This window comes from Lygodium microphyllum, chromosome 30 (assembly GCF_053477565.2).
Source record: "Lygodium microphyllum isolate KBCC chromosome 30, Lygodium_microphyllum_v1.1.10, whole genome shotgun sequence".
NCBI lineage: Eukaryota > Viridiplantae > Streptophyta > Polypodiopsida > Schizaeales > Lygodiaceae > Lygodium > Lygodium microphyllum.
In genome coordinates this window covers 47,005,469-47,027,470 of record NC_141164.1, presented here as the reverse complement: position 1 = coordinate 47,027,470, position 22,002 = coordinate 47,005,469, and positions in this window count along the sequence as shown.

The following is a 22,002-nucleotide window of genomic DNA, read 5'->3' as shown; positions in this document are numbered from 1 at the left end:
TGAAAGAGCCGTCAGCTCTACATCACCACTCAACTCTGAACTCTTGTCCTTTACTTCATCATGCAAGACCACTAGAGAATCATCACGAGCAGAATCCACCATCAGCATCCCGCGAACACCAACACCCATGCCAGCTATGAGTGACCATTCCCAACAAAGAGTAGCCCTATCGCCACCTACAACAATCATATCACCAGCCAATCAGAACAGCAAAGTACCACCAACGACCTTCATCCGCACCAACATCAGAACTCCTCCAAGGCAAACCAAAACAGTCCCTTCCACCCACGTCTTCGGTGCAAGCTCCGCATGCTACCTTCAACAAAGAGTGCCATGGGACTAGCACTCATCTAAGAGGGGGGTAATGTTAACCCCAACATGAAGAAAGCAAAAGGAAATAAAAAAGACGCAGGGAAAAGGCAGAAAAAAGGAGCCCGACTGAAGAAAGAAGAGGAGAAAAGGCCAAAAGCGCAAGGGAAACCTTAAAATTCCAAGGCAAATGCAAAAGGGAAAAGGTGCATTTTAAAATACAAAGGCACACCCTAAAATCTTGTAAAAGAGTGCCAGGCTCTCTCCTGTGCAAATTGTAAAGATAGACGGGCGGTGGAGAAGAAGCAAGAAGGATAGGAAGGAAATAGGAAAAGAGGACCTAGGCCAATGGCCAGTCACGTAAAAAGGGAAAGATTGCCCAAGGAGGAGTAGGGCATGTATAAAAGCCAAAAGTGGAATGAGAAGCTCATTCTTGTGTGTGGCCAAAAGTGGCTCTCCTCTTCTTTTTCTTCTTCTTCTTCTTCTTGCTTGCTTGATCTTGTGCTTGAGAGAGGGAGTGTGAGAGTGTGAGGGAGTGAATGTGTGAGGGTGAGGGACTGGGGAGGAGAAGCTCTTCATCTTCTCCTCTCTTCTTCTCTTCTCTTCTCTTGCTCACGGCAATGGAGCTTGGAGCGTGGAGCTTGAGGATGGAGCTTGCTTGAAGCTTGCACTTAGATCGTGGAGCTACCAGAGTGCGCGGGAGAGAAGGTAACTCGATCGGCATGGAGGTAAGCTCACTACACCCGTAAGGTAGGCATGGCACGTCAACTATGTGAGAGGTAGCCATTAGTGCTCAGCTTGGAACACCTGAAACAATAAGAGGTCCGAGGGTCTTGGCGGTTGAGCGAAAGCTCCCACATCTCCTCTTAGCAATGCGATTTTCTTCATTTTCAGCCTCTTTTGATGCTTGTTGATGGCAATTTTCCCTAGCTATACACCAAAAACATGGAGCCCCAAGAGAGACACCAAGAAAATGAGGTTTCTACTATAGGAAAATCTATCTTTTATTATCAACAACCATCATTTTCATATTTAATATGATCTCAACAAAGAAAAGAACACCAAGAACAAGAAATCTTCACATAGCTTCATAAAAACAATTCTTCCACAGCTTTAACTTTAATAAAATCCATTACTCTCTTCATATTCTTCATAGAATTCCTTGATAGATCACAAAAATACAAAAGAATACTCCACTTTGAATGGAAAGATACCACATATTATTCATCTTAAAAGTTTCCATAGCTTTCTCGCACAATCTCCAATAGGTAGATACATTGTATTGCATAGAATTGGCTCTCTCTCTCTATATATATATATATATATATATATATATATATATATTACAGCATCTCCTCACCAAAATACTCAATAATCACTCACAATAACCCTTCTTTGGTTGTGAATACCCCTTCCAAGAGGTATGTCTGATATGAAAAGTCACCAAAGCCACTACATTGACTCTTCATAGCTCACTACTGTCACTTCACTCCAATCTTCTCTTGAGTCTGCAACAACTACTTCTTCCACTTCTTTGAGATCTTTTGAACTTGAATTCACCTCTTTCCAAGCCTAGAAAAATTTCCCATACTACACCCTCATCCAACATAACACATATAGAGGCATACAGAATAGAAAAGAACTGGAACTAGACTCGGCTCTACAAAAGCTCAACAAAGGGTTACAGAAGGTCAATATAAAGCATCCAACTCAACTAAAACCAATCAAAAACCATTCAATAAGCTTTTAAAAACCCTCAAACTTCATCAATCATTACTCCATCCTTCCATACAAAAGAAAAATGGAACAAAACAGAAGTAAAACAGGAGCTATTAGAACCAATTAGACACTATTAAAACATCAACAGAACATAGCAAAACATCACAAATCTCATATCTCTACTAAAAAACATCATGAGCTTATCAAAACCATCTTCCAAACCAATAAATCATCATGTAAAATCAACCATTCAACCCTCAAAAACAACAAAAAGAAACCAAAAAAACAAGTGATTTCAACATTCAACAATTAGCTATGATTTTGCCTACATATCTCCTATGCTATGCTATTTTTGTTTGATGGTCATATCATGATATGAGTTGTTGTATGTTACTTGGAAAATCTCCTAATTCAAGGTCTTGGTTGTCCGCATTCGTGCTAGCACCTACCATATTGGCAGTCTATTGAACCGCTAAGATGTTAATGAGAGTGATTAGGTCAACTAAAAAGGACACATCTCTACTTATGGTTTGTTCAGTTATTAGGTGGTTTGAGACTGTTCACTTCTCAATGTTGGGTTTCTTAGTTTGTTTCTGTGGTCCCAAGGGTTTTACAAGGTCCTATTGGTGGATTCATTTCTTAGCTTAATTCCCCTTTACTATGATCCTTGTTAATTAAATCACTTCCCAAGTTTATGTTCAAAGATGAGAGAGAGAGAGAGATAGGGAAACACCATATCCATGAGCCTTCAGGCTCTCATTGTCTTTTCTTCATTGTTCAACTTCACACTAAAACCACCCAATACAATGTATAGTAAACTAGACTGACTAGACTGGCCAACTCTAGTCAAGTCACTAACTAACTACTAACCCGACTTATTTAATGTAGTCACATGGAGACAGCTGTACACTAGCTATCATAGATGTCGGTTACACACCAAGACAAACTGATGGGTGGAGCTTGATTTTTAACACTCCCCCTCAAGCTTAAACCAAAAACTCAAATCATCTGCATCATTCCAAGTAGCTGTCTAAAGTGCATGAACTTATCTTTACCATGTGATTTGGTAAAGATATCTGCTACCTGGTCTTCAGTCTTCACATTCTCCAAGTTAATCTGATTTGCTTAAACCATTTCCCTGATGAAATGGTAGTGAACCTCAATGTGTTTCAATCTTGCATGATAAACATGATTGCTTGCTAACATGACATTGCTTAAATTGTCATAGTACAGCCTTACTTTGCTGTCCAAGTGTATTCCCAAGTCATTCAGCAACTTCTGTAACCACATAGCTTCACAGGCCGCTAAGGCCGCACCACAATACTCTGCTTCCATACTGGACAGTGCAACTGTAGGCTGTTTCTTACTCTGCCAACTGATCATGCTACTACCCAATCCAAATGCATAGCTACTAGTTGACCTCCTGTCATAAGTGCAACCAGCCCAGTTAGCATCAGTATACCCCATCAAGTCAAGGGGTTTCCCATATGCATAAAACAGCCCATGATCTGTGGTACTCTTTACATATTTAGAATTCTCCTGACTGCATCCAAGTGTGGTTTGCGAGGCTTCTGCATGAACTGACTGATCAGCCCCACAGCATAACTCAAGTCAGGTCTAGTGATCGTGAGATAGATCAAGCTGCCTGTACATGGTAACATTCTCAATCTCTATCCCAACATCAATCTGCAGCTTGACATTCTGCTCTAAAGGCGTATCCATAGGCTTGCAATCAGCCATACCATATTTTTGTAACATGTCCTGAGCATACTGCTTCTGTAGTAGCCATATGCCTTGAGGTGTAAAGACAACCTCAATCCCCAAAAAATATTTCAGCTCTCCTAGGTCCTTGACCTTGAACTTGGCCTGTAAACATGTCTTTACTTCAGCAATCCTGCTTTCATCATCTCCTGTAACGATCAAGTCATCAACATAGACAACTAGGAATACATAGCCATGATCTGTCTTCTTCACAAACAAACTATGATCAGCATCACCCAATTGGAAACCATGTTGCTTCAAATAACTGCTGATGCGAGCATTCCATGCTCTGGGTGACTGTTTCAGCCCATATAATGCCTTTTTCAGCCGGCATACATGTGCTGGAAATTTTGGATGCACATAGCCTTCAGGCTATTCCATGTAAACTTCTTCCTGTAACTCTCCATTTAGAAAGGCATTCTTTATGTCCATCTACCATAGTTTCCAGCCTCTAGTTGCTGCCAAAGCAATCATAGTTCTAACTGTAGCCATCTTTGCTACAGGGTTGAAAGTCTCCTCATAATCAAGACCATACTGCTGAGCATACCTTTTTGCAACCAGCCTGGCCTTGTATCTTTCCAATGATCCATCTGATTTACATTTTACCTTATACACCCACTTGCAGCCAATAGGTGTTTTGCTCTCAGGCAACTGTACCAAATCCCATGTGCCATTTTCAGCCAAAGTTGAATATTCCTCATCCATAGCAGCACGCCAATCCTCATCTGCAACTGCCTCATCAAACTTACTTGGTTCTCTAAAACCTGTTACTTTCGTCATATAAGCATAATGATGGGCTGAATATCCAATGTAAGTGTATCTATCAACAGGTCATCTGACCCTCTCTGATCTCCTGAGATGTGGCTCACTATGAGCTTGCCTCTCATGAGGCGGCACATAACGACTCTGCCTAGCACTTGGCGTCATAACAGATGAAATCCCCAATTCACTGTCTAAGCTGTCACTGCTAGATGACTCATAACCTGCAGTGAGTGGACCAATTACATCTTCAAAAACCTTTTCTTTTCCCTTATCTATTCTCCCCCTCACTGACATATCCGTGTCAGTAAATGCAGTAGTGTGACTACGCAATTGTCCTGTCCAAGGACTCACTGTAGATGATACATCACCTGTTTAACCACTCATGGAAGTACTCTCTGCAGGAGTATTCTCAGCAGGAATCATACTAGGTGAGCCATCAGTAGGTATTGCAACAATATTCCCATACTAGGATGCTAACTCATTAAATACCACATCTCTGCTTATGAGTGTCTTATGCGTAGAAGGTACATAACACTTATAAGCTTTCCGTTCCTATGCATATCCCAGAAACACACTCTTCACTGTCTTAGGATCCAATTACTTCCTCTTTTCATTTGGTATATGCACATATGCAATGCTACCAAATACCCTCAAGTGCGAAATATCAGGTTTATGACCATACAGCCTCTCATATGGAGTGACATCATGAATCCCTACTGTAGGGGTTCGATTCAGCACATAGACAGCAGTCATCACTACTTCGGCCCAATAACCATTTGGCAGACATTTCTCATTTAGCATAGCTCTAGCTGATTCCATCAGGACCTTGTTTTTCCTCTCTGCAACACCGTTTTGCTACGGTGTATAGCTGCAAGTAAGCTGTCTTCTGATCCCATATTTAGCAAGATACATGTCAAAGTAATTAGAGACATATTCACCTCCTCATCTGATCTCAAACAGGATATGTAGCAGCCCAACTCATTTTTTGCATGCTTCTTGAAATCTTTGAATGCATCAAACACATCATCTTTATGCTTCAAAACATAAAGCCAAGTGTACCTACTGAAATCATCAATAAATGAGACATAATACCGTGCACCTCCAAACGAAGAATTATGTGAAGGACCCCAGACATCAAAGTGCACCAACTGTAAAGGCCTAGTGCTATTTTTTACATGTCTCATGAACGGAAATCATGCCTACTTCCCAAACTAACATGCATGGCATGCATGACCAAAGTCATTATACTTGAATTTAGGTAATACAAGTACTACTTCCTTCTACTGCATAGATTTCAACTTTTGTACATTGACATGTCCAATCCGCTTGTGCCAAATCTCTACATCCCGAATGGCACTCTCATCATGAGCAAACATGGCTGCCTTAAGTCCCGAAATGATCGCATCCAAAGTAAACATCCTACCATATCTTTTGCCCTTGGCAATTAGGTTGCAGCCATTTCTATACTCCTCAATGAAACATCCATCTTTGTTAAATCTTACTTGCAGATTCTGTTTTGCCATTTGACCCACAGACAAAAGATTCTTTGCTATGGTCGGTACATGTAATACATCATGCAGGCCTTTCTTCTTACCATCAGGCATCATGAGAGGAACAATCCCTTTATGCTTTATGTCATGTTGGGTGTCATCCCCAATACATACATGACCATGTGTACCTGCAACCATCTCATCAAACCACTCTCCATGCGGTGTCATGTGGTTCGACGCTCCAGAGTCAATGTACCATCTATCATCTCTATTATGTCTCGATGCATTTTTGGATACATGCTGCATGGCAAATAGTCTATCAACTTGCTCATCATGAGCATCACTAGAAGATGCATAGTGCCCATGATGTCTACCCTTTGCTTTCACATCTCCCTGCTTCTTGTAGCAATCCTTTGAAATGTGCCCATACTTGCCACAATAATGGCAATCCTTGTCCCTATTGGACTGATCTGCCATGAACCAGATCCACCACCTCTACCTCGGGGTGATCTCCCCCTGCCTCTAAACCCGCCAGATCCACACTGGCCTTGTGTATTTGCACCATGCCAATTACCATGCGGTTGTTACTGTCCATAAGCATTACGAGTGTCACCACGACCTCGAAATGAACCACGACCTCGAAATGAACCACAACCTCTAAATCCTCTGCCACGCTGGCTAGAGTATAACACAGTGTCTCTACTCTGAGATACATTGGAACTTGTATTCAAACCAAGCTTGACCTCCTCATGCAGCAACAAAGCAACTAGCTCTTCCCAGGTAGGGGGCTCTTCTCTAACAGAAATGGATGTGTCAAAAGATTTGTACTCTTTCCCTAATCCATTCAAGGCAACAGCAATCATATAATCTTCTAATACACTTGAGCCAATGGTAGCAAGTTGATCAACTATGGTCTTAATCTCCGTGGTATACACCTGGATACTCCTGCCATTCCTAGACATGTTGTTGAACTACTGTTTCAACTAGATCTTTCTGCATGTGTCATAGTTCCATAATTTTTCATCAGTATGTCCCAAGCATCCTTCAGATTCTCACATCCAGTGATTTAAATTACCATAGCATCAGATATACATAGAGAAAACCAATGCAGCACCTTGCATGCTCTTTCATTCCATAGCCTATGAGCTCTTTTCTGTTCATTAGTTGGATTCATTGCAAGCAACTCAGGAGCAGCCTCATCTCCTGTACATAGATCCCAATAACCCTTGGCAACTAGAAAGTTCTTCATTCTGAATTTCCATAATACAAAGTTATTGTTGTCTAACTTCTCTCCAACTATCTGAGTGATATTATCAGTCCCATGTGCATTAGCCATGATGCAATAGACTATCTGTCAGATGTTTAACTACCTGCAAACCAATAAGTATGACTGACCAAGTTCAGTCCACAACAGTTTATGACAGTTTTCTGCAACTAATTGTAGTAAAAAACCAGGGTATTTCAGCCCACTGATAACCCAAAACAATCCCAAAACAAATGTTCTAACCCGTAGGTAGAACAGTCAATACACATGCTATGTATTTGCTTCAGTTTAAACTCCTGCAACCTCACTGCCAAGGACCAAAGATCCAGTCTAAAAACTGTAGATTGTGTGTAACCAGTAGCAATTTCAAGTCTAAAAACAACATGCATACATGTCATACATGTCTCAAAACTTCCTAGATAGCTGCTAGTACATGTGTCAAGCCATACATAGGCATAGAAGCACAAAACAATACATAACTAGCAAGTACAAATGTCAACTAGTTTGGTTACACGTTGCAGTCAACCAAAAATCAGCATAACAAGCTTTAAGCAGCTCCAAAAAGTCTTCAAATCATGTCATACATTCACTCTGAAGTGATAGGTTCAATACATGAGCATTTGAGTAGGCATAGACAACCTGTCTTCATTAATCATTGTCAAGGAATACATGACTGTTCATAACCATGACTGTTCATAACCAGCCCAAGCACTGTCAAGGAAATTATTTCAGGTCCAGATCTGAGTATTCAGCAGCATCCAATGCTTTCCACAATCCTCCATACATTCAGCATGCATATGTCAGTTCATATAGGTGATAGAAGCTCCAAAGTGACATGTATTGCTTCAGCAAGATACAATGCTTGCTATTCACTGTGTATGACAGTTTCCAGCCTGTCAATGGTTTTCAAATCTAAGTATTTTGAGCAGGAAATCTCAACTCCAAGACATTAGATCCAATGTATACATGCTTTGACACATTCTTCTGCTTTAAAGATGCCTTCTGAGTGTAGCACAAATCTCATGCATGTCAATAATGACTGAATGCATGTTGTCCATTCATTTTAACAGCAGTTCAAAACTGATTACAGGTCTGTGTCTATTACTCCAGCTCATAACATAGCTCCCACATAAGCATTTGCCTCTTGCACTCTTCAAATACCTTCAAGAGTGAGTATACATGCCTTATGGGTCTTGTTCAAGTGCCCCATTTGATGTTTGGCAGGTTGCAATCCACCCAGCTCTACAGGTGCAGTTCAAGAAGATTCAGCAGGGGTTGTTGTTGTACACAATGGCTGATCTAAGCCTATACAAGGCTTGCATAGGCTCAATAGGGCCTTTCAGATGCTCCAGCAAGGTCACCAATAGCCTCTTGACCAATGGCTACTATCCTTCAACAATGCAAACCTCTGTGTGACCGAAATAGTGAAAATAACAGTCAGTCCTCTTCTTTTTCTAGCCCTTCAAGTCAATCTTGAAGTCTTCTTTTGCAATGCTCTACTCCACAGAGCCGAGTCTTGTGGATGCTCTGATACCATGTTCAAAGATGAGAGAGAGAGAGAGAGACAGGGAAACACCATATCCATGAGCCTTCATGATCTCATTTTCTTTTCTTCATTGTTCAACTTCACACTAAAACCACCCAATACAATGTATAGTAAACTAGACTAACTAGATTGGCTAACTCTAGTCAAGTCACTGACCTAACTACTAACCCGACTTATTTAATGTAGTCACATGGAGACAGCTGTATACTAGCTGTCACAGATGTCGGTTACACACCAAGACAAACTAATGGGTGGAGCTTGATTTCTAACAGTTTACGCTTACTCACACACTTGGATCGTGCAATGAAAGAAGAGCTATGCACAATCACGCTTTCAACTTTTATCATGCACCTAAGTGTTTATATTGTAATGTGCAACCTTCAATGATATCATTTACACACACACACACACACACCCCCCCTTGCCAGTCAGTTCCATACGATTGTAGCTCTTTTAGGCGAGTTGCGATCACACCTTGTCATCAATTTTAATTCTTTATGGGGACTTGATGGTGGGTGGTTCACCCAATAATCAAACAATGTCTCTATTGGGATGTAAATTGCAAGTGACCGATTGATTTGGTAAATTATTGGGTTTATCAGGGTAAATTCTAGTGTTGGTAAGCTCTATGGTCACACTTGTAGGTTTTCTGGGATCTAGCTAGGGTCACTCGTAATTGGATCACAGCCTTTTGTATGTTTGGGGGTCTGTATGGTCCCTAAAAATGTATTCTAGTTCAGGTGGTCTAAAAATTCAGATATCCAAGTTGCAGGTCTTTGTCCATCCGAGTCCCAAACTCACCATTCGAGTGGTGAATTTGGCATGCCCAAGTGATTGGGTCCGAATCAAACAAGGGTGCACATCTAAGTCCGAGAGGTGCATCTGAGTGGATAACTTGGCCATCCGAGCATCCAAGTGAGAATTGTCTAAGTGAACCAACTTGATTTTTCTGAGTGGGACTATTCAAGTCCAAGTGACGATTATTCGAGAGGATGAAAGTGACTCGACTTCCTAGGGGCCGGTTACAACTGTCCAAGGCTTGGGGTGCCGTTCAAGCAATGAGAAATACACCAAATGATACAAACCAATGACAAACACCTCACTCAATCACCACTTAGCTATGATCCTATCCTTATCCCTCAATTAGCAAGGAAGGTTTTGAGCATATCTACAATCACCGAGAGTGATGATACAATGAATTTTTGTTGTTATTGCTCTCTTGACCTGCTACTCTCTCTCTCAATCCCTTACATGCCAAAATGAGCTTTTCCCTCCCTTTCTATTATTTTAATGCTCTCTCTTTCCTCTCTGCTTTCCTTCTAAGGTATTCAAAATCTATCTTTTTTTCTTTCCCTACTTCCTAGCTATTATAGAAACTTATCTTTTCTTTCTTTTTTCCTTGTCTCTTCAACCTTAATGCATCCTACTAATGAAAAGCACCATACCACTAATCTAACTAACGTTCCTAAATCTTCCAAAACCTAAACTATCTAGCAAAGGAGATCGAATACCTTTTGACTTCCTCCCTTCCTACCTAAACTAAGCACTATTTTGGAGTCAAACTTCTACTCTGTCACTAAATATGGAGCACAAAAGTACTCAAGCTTGAATCTGTTGGCCCTCGCAATGGAACCAAAATGTCATCGCTATCACTAGCACCCATCGAGACCCTATAGATTGCTTATTAAGTCAAGCGTTTCAAGCAAGTGGTAATGACTACCTCTCACATAGCCATGCATGCTCTCACACAAGGATGTAGTGATCTTACCATTGCATTTGATCATTGTAGTCCGCTTTCTCAAATCCTTCAATAGCTCCATGATTAAAGGCACTAGCTCAAAAACACTCCATCTCCATACTCCAAGCCCCAACCTCCATAGCCACATGTGCAAGAAAAGAGAAGAGAAGAAGGAGAAGAGGAGAAGAAGGAGAAGAGGAGAAGAGGAGAAGAAGAGCTTCTCCATAGTCCCTCACTCTCACACACTCCCTCTCTCATGCATAGGCAAGAAGCAAGAATAAGAATGAGAAGAGAGCTAGTTTACACACACACACACACACCAAGAATGAGCTTATCCATTCAATTTTTGGCTTTTATATGTGCCCTTCTCCCCTTGGACACCCAACCCATTTCCATGACCAACTATCCACGGCCTTAGTCCTCTTTTCCACTCTTTTCCAAATTTTCATGTTCTTATGGCTCATTTACATGCGCCTTTTCATTTACAACTTGCACATGAGGGAGTTTGGCGTTCTTTTACAAAGGGCTAAAATGAGCTTTATCTCTTGTGTACCCTTTCCTTACTTTTAAAGTTTTTTCTATGTTTATTGGTCTTTTTTTTCCATCAGGTTGTCTTCTTATACTCCTTAAACCTTCTTTGCACCTTGTGTCATTCTAAGGGTTAACACAAAAGCAATCAAAAGACAAAGTTGCACCTCCCAAATTTGGAATAGGCAACAACTAATACTATGCCTTGTTGCAGTTGTAAAGATATAGAAAACCTCACCCCTTTTTGGAGCTTTTAACACTGGCATTTTAGATAATTCCATCTTAACTTTCTCAAATGCCATTATACATAGTTGAGTCCATTCGAAAACATGGTTGTGCACCACGAGATTCGTCAAATGTAATGAGTGCTCAACCAATGCATTAATGAACCAACGATAATAACCCATAGACAAAACAAAGTTGTGAGCCTCCTTGGGGCTCATTTCCTTTTATAAATCTCCTAGTTGTGCTCCAATAGTTTCATCAAAGGTAATGAGCTCTCGGCCAATGCATTAATGAACCAATGCTAATAGCCCAGAGATGAAACAAAACTATGAACCTGGTGGGTGGGATCATGGCCACAATTATTGCTACTTTCACAAGATCTATTGGAATGACAACCACGCTCACAACATGACCCAACAATAAGCTATAAGGAGCTCGAATACACACTTTCAAGGATTTAATGCTATGTAGTACTCACAATAATACTCAAAGCACTTTTGTAAAACAATGAGTTGTCTATTACATATTGTAGTAGCTACCCCAAATCATCTATAAAAACCTTAAGTTCTTCAAGCGAGATATTAGCAAATGTCTTTTCAACCATTCTTTGCCAAGATCCAAGAGCATTCCATAGACCAAAAGCCATGACATGGTATGTATGCAAATGTACGAAAGGCTATAATGAATGTCATTTTCAACTTATCCTCCTTAGCTATGGCCATCGAATTATAGCCCACATAGCAATCCATGAAGGATTATCTTTCTTGCTATTATGCAAATTGATCTGAAATCTAATCAATAAAGGGCAGAGAGTAGTAATCATTTACTTTCTAATTGTTCAGCTCCTTAAAATCTACACATAGGTGGATTTGATTTTTCTTCTTCTTTCTTATCACAATCGGTGAGCACCATTCAGTGTGTTCAACAAGAAAGATCAAACTTGCCCTCCTTAGACACATCAATTCCTTAAAAAGAGGCTCTCTCAGCTCAAAAGGCATTAATCTAACCTTCGTTCTTACTGGCTTACTACTCTCTTTCAATGGGATCATATACATGGCAATAACAGGGGGAAATCCCCTTCATTTTATCATGGCTCCATGCAAATAAATCCCTAAACTCTTGTAAGAGCGATACATAGTTTGCACACTCATCATTAGATAATATAGTACTGCGAAGTTTGATCAAATGGGGATCATTAGGAGTCCCAAGATTCCACTCTATTACATTGGCATCACGTATCTAATATTTTGCCCCTATCAGCTCATTCAAATACACTTGATAGATCTCCTCCTTCGTTGTGGAACCCTCATCAGACTCACTAGAGCTTAAAGCTCTAGTGGTGGTAGAGGTGCTCTCAAGTGCCTCCCATTCTGTAGTGGGAGGTGGTGCCCCTTCATTAAATGGGCATTTAGGACAAACATCCAGAACTTTTCTCCTTGATCCATGCCCAAAGATCAACCGACTAGCTAGGATGTCTACCAAACAATCAAAGTATAATATCCACAGTCTTCCTAGTAGCAACTGATAACTTGGCCTCCTAGCAAATCAGATAACATGAAAGTCAAGAACACACTCAATATGTGAAAATGTTACATACACTTGAGATACTATTCCTTCTGGCTATCTTAAACTGTCATCGGTCATTTTTAGGATAATTATAACATCCTTTTGAATGGGCAAACCAAGCCTCTCTATTAAGTCCATACTCATGATATTATGAACGAGCCTAGGTCTACCACAAAAATTTCTATCAAGATGACATCGATATACGATATTCGCACAAAACCTACCACTCTATAGTCTCTTAGCAAACCTACTAGAAAACTCTTTTGGTCCACTCAATGTTTGTGACAGTGGATCCACATTTTCTACAACCACCTTTTCTTTTACATCATCTACAACATTTTATTTTTCAACAACAAACCAATTTCTCAGCTCATCAAATACAATCTCTCTACTTGCTTCTCTCTTGTATGTAATTGGATTATAACACGTGTAACCCTTTTGATCTTGGGGATAGCCAACAAATACACACTTTTTGGCTTTTGGATTCAACTTTTTTCTTACCTCATCAAGAAAATGTACATATGTAATGCATCTAAATTCTTTGACATGTGGTAAATCTGGTTTCTTGCTAGTAAACTTCTTCTTTGGTATTACATTATGTTAGGGGTAATAGGGTTTCTACCTACACAGCCTTATATTTGCTTCATACATCGTGACTACACACTTATATACTATAGTTTGTGGGCATCCATCACTATAGATGCGATGACCAGCACTAATTAGATCTCAAAACCAATTTTTTGGTCATGTATGCAACTATAATGATATAAAAAGAAAAAAACCCAGTAAGTCTCCGTTTTCATAGAAATTTGGTTCTTTTTGGTATCTAATCATGGAAATGATGTGCATATGGTATGAAATTTGATATGAGAGTAGTATGTGATGTGTTCAAGTGTTTTCATAAAGAAAATTTAGAAATTGACATCATGTTAATGAGAAATTAATTATCCAAAACATAGAAAAACATGCAAAATGAAGTAGGTTCGATAATAATTGATAGAAATGGTGGAAAGAAATGTTGTATGTGGATGAAATAATGTATCTTGGTTGCCACGGTTGGTCTTTGTTGCTGTGTGATAAAAAATGTAAAATATGTATTTTTAACAAAAATAATTAAGAAAATAGTAAAAATATCATTAAAATATAGTTTTTAGCTCTTTTAAAAAGGAAGAAATAAGAGTATATACATATGTATGGTGGACTATAGGGCATGAGATTAGCCATAGTCTACACCCATTTATATATTAAAGTGACCATTTAGGGGTTGTTTCTATGAAGGGATTTCATATAACATAAAGAATATTCCACATAATGAATAAATATCAAATGAGGATTGAAATGCCAAGTTTCAATATCTGAAGGAGTAGAAGCATGAGTTAGCTCAATTATGTCTTCTCAGCACTGCACTACACTAGGAAAAAGCATGAAAAGAATGTCTTTACACATCACATGGATGATTGTTAATTAAAAGCATTTGAGCACACTATGGCATGGCACACTTCATATGCACAAAGCATGGTATCAAATAAGAACTCTTGGATGCATAGCACCTATCTTCCACATTATTGACTTACCAATGAGAAAAAGAGATTTCCTTTGCTATAGGCTAGATTGGCTACCTTAGGGAACAACTATGTGAGGAAATAAATATATCTGCTGGATCATAAAAATATCAAAAGAGTGGACTATGTTTTGTTGTGCTTTATGTGCAAGACTGCGCATCTTGGGAAAATCCCTAGGGTGTAGGAGAGTCGTAGGGGACACAATATTTAGCTACTTGGGGATGCCCTGTGTGTGTGTAAATTAAGGTGGGTAGTCACCTATGTATGGGAAGCTCCCTATACCAAGATGGAAAAAAAATTAAACTACAATTTGACACTCATATCTACAAATGTAATATTTAGATAGATTAGTTTCATATTATCCAGACGCTCTTAGTGCGAGGCCGTGACGATTGTTTGATGTGTGTAGGAGCTCAGGCTAGAGCCAATAGAACCAGTGTCAAGTCCATTTTTTATCCCAATAGGTGGTGTATTTATTTGGGAGCTACTAATGAGTAGCAGCTTGCAAACCATGGCTAATAGGGACCTATGTTGGAGTGGAGTTCTTGACATATGGCCATAGGGGAAAATTTTATTGGGAAGTAGATTTCTTGGCATATGCCAAGGGATATTAGAACATATGGCCAATATATGTTGGAGTAGAGTTAGTTCACTATAGCAAGGTAGTCAACAACTTGGGCTAGTGAATCATTGTTTAAATGATGCAAATCCTTGAGGGGAGGGTCCTAAGAAAATCTTGCAAAGAGGAAAAGCCACCCTATAGGAAGTGCCCAGTGGGTTTACTCTAGTAGAAGCACTTCCAAATTGATGGAAACAAAACATCTAACAATGTAAGAGTAGTCACTAGGGGCCCAAAAATGAAGTGATGGCTTCTATATTGTAGGAAGAGGAACCTATGTTCCAAGAAGATACAATCAGTAAAAACGAGTGGTTTGAGGTTCAAAATGATGACCCAAGTACAAGTGAAGCTAAGCCTAAGCCTATTTTGGTTGATAAGAAGGTTGCAAAAGCCAATATCTAGACCAGTTCTCTTAAATCTGAAGGTGTCTTAAAGGAGCCAATGGTTAACAGTAAGTGTAAGTCAAAAGCAAAGGAGGTTGATAAGGCTATCAAAAAACCGAAAGAGATGATGGTGTGGCAAGAAAAAAAGGCTATTGTAAACTTCCATGAGTTTGACCCAACGAATGCTCTATGTGAAGTCAAGCTAGATGTGAACTTGCAACAATTAATATGGTTGTCACCTAACATTCACAGGAAGTTCAAGAAAATCCTATGATCAGGCATCTAGATAATACGAAACTAATCTATCTAAATATTACATTTGTAGATATGAGTGTCAAATTGTAGTTTAATTGTTTTTCCATCTTGGTATAGGGAGCTTCCCATACATAGGTGACTGTCCACCTTAATTTATACACACACAGGGCATCCCCAAGTAGCTAAATATTGTGGCCCCTACGACTCTCCTACACCCTAGGGATGGCCCCAAGATGTGCAGTCTTCCACATAAAGCACAACAAAACATAGTCCACTCTTTTGATATTTTTATGATCCAGGAGATATATTTATTTCCTCACACATTTGTTCCCTAAGATAGCCAATCTAGCCTATAGCAAAGGAAATCTCTTTTTCTCATTGGTAAGTCAATAATGTGGAAGACAAGTGCTATGCATCCCAAAGTTCTTCTTTGATACTGTGCTCCGTGCATATGCAGTGTGACATGCCATAGCGTGCTCAAACACTTTTAATTGACAATCAACAATGTGATGTGTAAAGACATTCTTTTCATGTTTTTTCCTAGTGTAATGCAGTGTTGAGAAGACAGAATTGAGTTAACTTATGCTTCTGCTCCTTTATATATTGAAACTTTGCATTTCAATCCTCATTTGATATTTATTCATTGTGTGGAGTATTCTTTATGTTATATGCAATCCCCCCATAGAAACACCCTTAAACGGCCACTTTAATATATAAATGGGTGTAGACTATGGCTAACCTCATGCCCTACAACCCACCATACATATGTATATACTCTTATTTCTTCCTTTTTTTAAGAGCTAAAAACTATTTTTTCATTATATTTTTGCTACTTTTCTTAATTATTTTTGTTAAAAATACATGCTTTACATTTTTTATCACACAACAACAAAGACCAACCATGACAACCAACATACACTATTTCATCCATATACAACATTTCTTTCCACCGTTTCTATCAATTATTATCGAACCTACTTCATTTTGCATGTTTTTTTGTGTTTTGGATAATTAATTTCTCATTAACTTGATGTCAATTTCTAAATTTTCTTTATGAAAACACTTGAACACATCACATACTACTCTCATATCAAATTTCATACCATATGCACATCATTTCCATGATTAGATACCAAAAAGAACCAAATTTCTATGAAAACGGAGACTTACTAGGATCTCCTACTTTTTATATCATTATAGTTGCATACATGGCCAAAAAATTGGTTTTGAGGTCTAATTAGTGTTGTTCATCACATCTACAGTGTTGGATGCCCACCACCTATAGTATATAAGTGTGTAGTCGCGATGTGTAAAGCAAATATAAGGTTGTGTACGTAGAAACCCCTTTACCCCTAACATAATGTGATACCAAAGAAGAAGTTTACTAGTAAGAAACCAAAATTGTCACATGTCAAAGAATTTAGATGCATTACATATGTACATTTTCCTGATGAGCTAAGAAAAAAGTTGAATCCAAAAGCCAAAAAGTGTATATTTGTTGGCTATCCCCAAGATCAAAAGGGTTACATGTGTTATAATCCAATTACATACAAGAGACAAGCAAGTAGAGAGATTGTATTTTATGAGATGAGAAATTGGTTTGTTGTTGAAAAATAAATTGTTGCAAATGATGTAAAAGAAAAGGTGGTTGTAGAAAATGTGGATCCACTGTCACAAACATTGAGTGGACTAGAAGAGTTTTCTAGTAGGTCTATTAAGAGACTATAGAGTGGCAGGTTGCGTGTGAATAGCACTCTTATAAGTGTAAAAAATTATCACTCAAAGAAAAAGAAAAAGTGGTTAAGCCACTACGTATATTAAATGTTTTTGCAAGCTATTCATATGTAGATGGTGAGTCTCAAGGCTTGGATTAGAGTATGGATGAGGACATTAGTATTTGAGTTGTTTATACACCTGGTGTAAGAAAAACCAAGGTGAATATAAAGGGATCATAGTACTCTGCAAGTACACAAATCAGGGGGAGTAATGTATCCCGTAAATAGATTAGCATATGATGGTTATGTTGCTTGCCATTATGCATGTATAGCAAATGTTATAAAGTGAATTGAGCCCACTTGTTTTGAGGAACCTATTAGTCATGTGCATTGGGAGAAGGCCATGGATGAAGAAATGGCTATATTAGATGTAAATCACACTTCAAATTTGGTGTCATTGCCTAGGGAAAATAACGTTATAGGCTACAAGTTGTTTCACGAAGTAAAGCATAATATAGATGAAAATCTGAGTAGATATAAAGCAAGACCGGTTGCCAAATGTTATGTGCAAACTTATGGGATTGATGAGGAGACATGTGTTGTAGTAGAAAAGATGGCAACTATAAGAGTTTTCATTGCAATGGCTACAACAAAAGGTTGGGTCTTGCATCAAATGAATATAAGAATGCATGATTGAATGGTGAGTTGCAAGAAGAATTGTACATGGAGTAGCACAAGGTTATGAGAGCATGGTTCACCCCAATTATGTGTGTAGGCTATGCAAAGCCTTGTATGGGTAGAAACAAGCACCAAGAGTCTTGCATGACAAGATATCACATAATCGTCTCTCTACTGGTTTCCATGTTGGAAATGAAGATCACTCACTTTACAGATATCAAAGTGATAGGAGCATTGTTGTGATTACTTTGTGTGGATGCTTTGATTTTTGGAGACCCAATATATATAGCAAAAACGAATGCCAAAAAATGGTTTCAAGTTGGCCAACATTCATTGTTGGTTTGCCAATGTAACATGCTAAAATAATCACCTCAGAGATGGACAAAGATTATCTAGACTAGGATTGAGCAAGGAAGCGCTGATAAGATGAAGAAATGCTTGACCAAATCACCTATTCTAAAGCCACTAGAGCTTTCCAAGGAATTCGAAGTGATAATAGGTGCAAGTGCCTTAGTGATAGGCTATATCCTTACCCATTTGGAACATCCCAATCGCGCTTACACCTCTAGAAACAAGTTGATGAAGCCTTACAAAAGAAACTATGCTATGCACGATTTGGAACTTTTGGCAATTATACTTGACTTAAAGCTATGGTATCATTACCTATTAGGGAGGACATTTATCCTACTAACTAGTAGACCATGGAAATTTGAAGCAGATATTCACTTAGCCTGACCTCAACATGAGGTAAACAAGGTGAATAGAAGTACTCCAAGAATCTTGAAATCAAATGCCATCCAAGGAAACATAATGTGGTGGTAGATACATTAAGTCGCAAGGCATTCCTATATGCAATAATCTCTGCAGAGCCTTCCATAGAAACATTAACTCAACTATGCCAAGAAATCCTATTCTTGAGGTAGTTGTTGAAGCAATTTCGAAGGATTTAGGCTATGAACAACTTACACAAACTACTTAAGGGAAGAATAAGAACCTCGGCTTGCAACATAAGTATGAGTATTTTATGTGGAGGATGAATATGTATACTTGCATAATAGGTTGTGCATTCCAAGAGACATGAAGCTTAAGAAGGAGATTATTTGGGAATCCCATGATGCTCCAATTATTGGATACCCTGATTATTCAATAACACTAAATGTTGTTAAAGAGCTATCTTTGGCCTAACATGAAGGGTGATATACTTAGGTAGATCATGCGATGTCTAAGTTTCCAAAGAATTAAGACTGAAAGAGTCAAGCTACCAAGGAAACTAGAACCTCTTGATATAATACAAATAAAATAGGAGTTCATCAACATAGATTTTACTATGGGACTTCTTACAATTAAAGGGGGTTATGACTCCATTTTGGTCATAGTGGGCATGCTTACCAACACCTTTAAGTTAAAAACTACCTTCAAAGCTTTGGACGTTGCCACACTCTTCAACAATCATTTTGATGCACTTGGCATGTTATAAACACTATAACATTGAACCTATAACAATCGCTTTGTAAATGAAAACATGGGGGGAGAGAGGGGGAGCTTGAGCTCTTGCAAGACACGCAACATACATAGAGAATGCAAACAAGATAGAAAGTTGAAAATCCTAGTCTTTATTCTCCTTAATCTTCTTCACTATTACAATCTAACAAGAATAAAGAGAGAGTACAATATATATAGTATATAAGCGATCTATAGTGTGAACATGCTAACTAGAAACATGATATGAATGCAGAAATGGTGGACTAAGGTATAAAGTATGAATAGAATGATATGTCGATACATGTACCAACCACATCAATGATGATATGAATGTAGAAATGGTCCTCCAAGGGTGTGAGTGAGTTTGACATCTCAACACTCCCTCTCAAGCTCAACTCCATGATATGTATTCCCCTCAAGCTTAATTCCATGATATGTACTCCAAATAAGCTTCAAAATCATTGAAGCTTTTTTTCTCCCAAGGCCTTGGTAAAAATATCTACAACATACTCCTCTATGCTCACATTATATGTCCCTTGCCAAGACCCACTCTTTGATGAAATGGTAATGAACCTGAATATGCTTTGTGCATGATACATGAAACATTGAGTTTCTCACCAACTGTATATTGCTTATGTTGTCACAATAAATGACAAGTCTACTATCTATTGTATCCAAATCATCAAGTAGCTTTTGTATCCAAACTACCTCACATGCTGCCATAGCAACATCCCTATACATTGTCTCTATACTCAATAATATAATTGTGGGCTGTTTCTTACTACTCAAAGTCACAGCTCCACTCCCAAAGGAAAATACTTAGCCACTAATAGACTTCCTTTCAAACACAACTTGCCCAATTTACATTTGTATAACCAAATAAGTGCACTATTGAGTCAACCTCATAAAAGGTACCACAATTCAATATGACCTTAAAGTACCACAAGGTATGTTTCACACCATCCAAATGAGGCTTACAAGGCATCTACATAAACTAAATCTATAAGCCAACCATGTATTTTACAACCTCGCATGGTGATATTGTTGAAGATTCAACTTCCCACCATTCTCTTATACATTGTGGAGTCCTCTAATATCTAACCCAAATTAGCACTTAGCTTAACATTTTGATCCAATGGCATTGAGATTGTCTTACAATTAGACATACCATACTCTGTTAACATATCCAAGATGTATTATCTTTGTGAGAGCCATATTCCCTTAGATGTTCTTATCACCTCCATGCCAAAAAAAGTACTTAAACTCTCCCAAATCTTTCATATCAAATTTTTCTTGAGAAGACTCTTCACATGCTCCACCTCTTGCACGTTATCACTATGCCCACACATGCAGTGACTCACTATTGTACAAGACTTTCTTGTGTTAAATATATGGATTCCATTTCCCGAGCACCTCTTGGAGTTCTCCTTTGTAGTGTTCTTGTGTTTCCTCTTCCCTCTTTCTTCTATCTTGTGTTCGGGAATCGGCAGTTTATTTCAACATTCTTTCATGCTTCCATTGCTACATCCACTTCCGACAACTTCGTGGTGAAATGTAGCTCACATTAGAGACTGCATAACTTAAACAAACAATTGTAGATTGGTATAATAGAAAAAGATTGATTCAATTGGAACACAGGATGGAATTTGCAAAGATAAAGAGTTGTTTTCATCGTTCAAAGGAAGCACCACAAGGATGGGCATAGAGAGCTGCTTTATTCATATCAGAATGAGGTACGATAAAGCTCAACTCACAGTAAAGGCAGGCGGCCCTGCAGACACATCGGAAACTCAGTACTGAGTCAGAAAATCTGGAAGTCCCTTCGTGACAATAATCATTGTGTGTGGGGATCTTTCTGTTACTGCAAGTCGAGAGAGTATCTGGATCGCCATCATAGATGCAGCAACTCTGACGAACCTGTGGACCACTGAAGTGCAGAGGAGAATGTGCTCTAGCTTCTACAAAGATAAAGATCTTGGCCAGCTTTCTGTTACTGCAAGTCAAGAGAGTATCTGGATCGCCATCATAGATGTAGCAACTCTGACGAACCTGTGTGTGGGGATCTTTCTGTTACTGCAAGCTGTCGAGAGAGTATCTGGGTCGCCGCCATAGATGTAGCAACTCTGACGAACCTGTGGACCACTGAAGTGCAGAGGAGAATGTACTCTGGCTTCTACAAAGATAAAGATCTTGGCCAGCTTGCGCTCCTTCACCCAACAGATCATTTGCTTAATATTGGTCTCGAGAGATGCTGGGTAGCTCACGCCAACGAGACAGCATTGCTGCGTGCATCCATCGATGCTCGACAGAGAGAGAGAGAGAGGCGAGGGATCGTAGATTCTCTCAAGGATTATCATAAGTTGACCTCTCTAGTCCACATTTGCGACGAGAGCATTACCC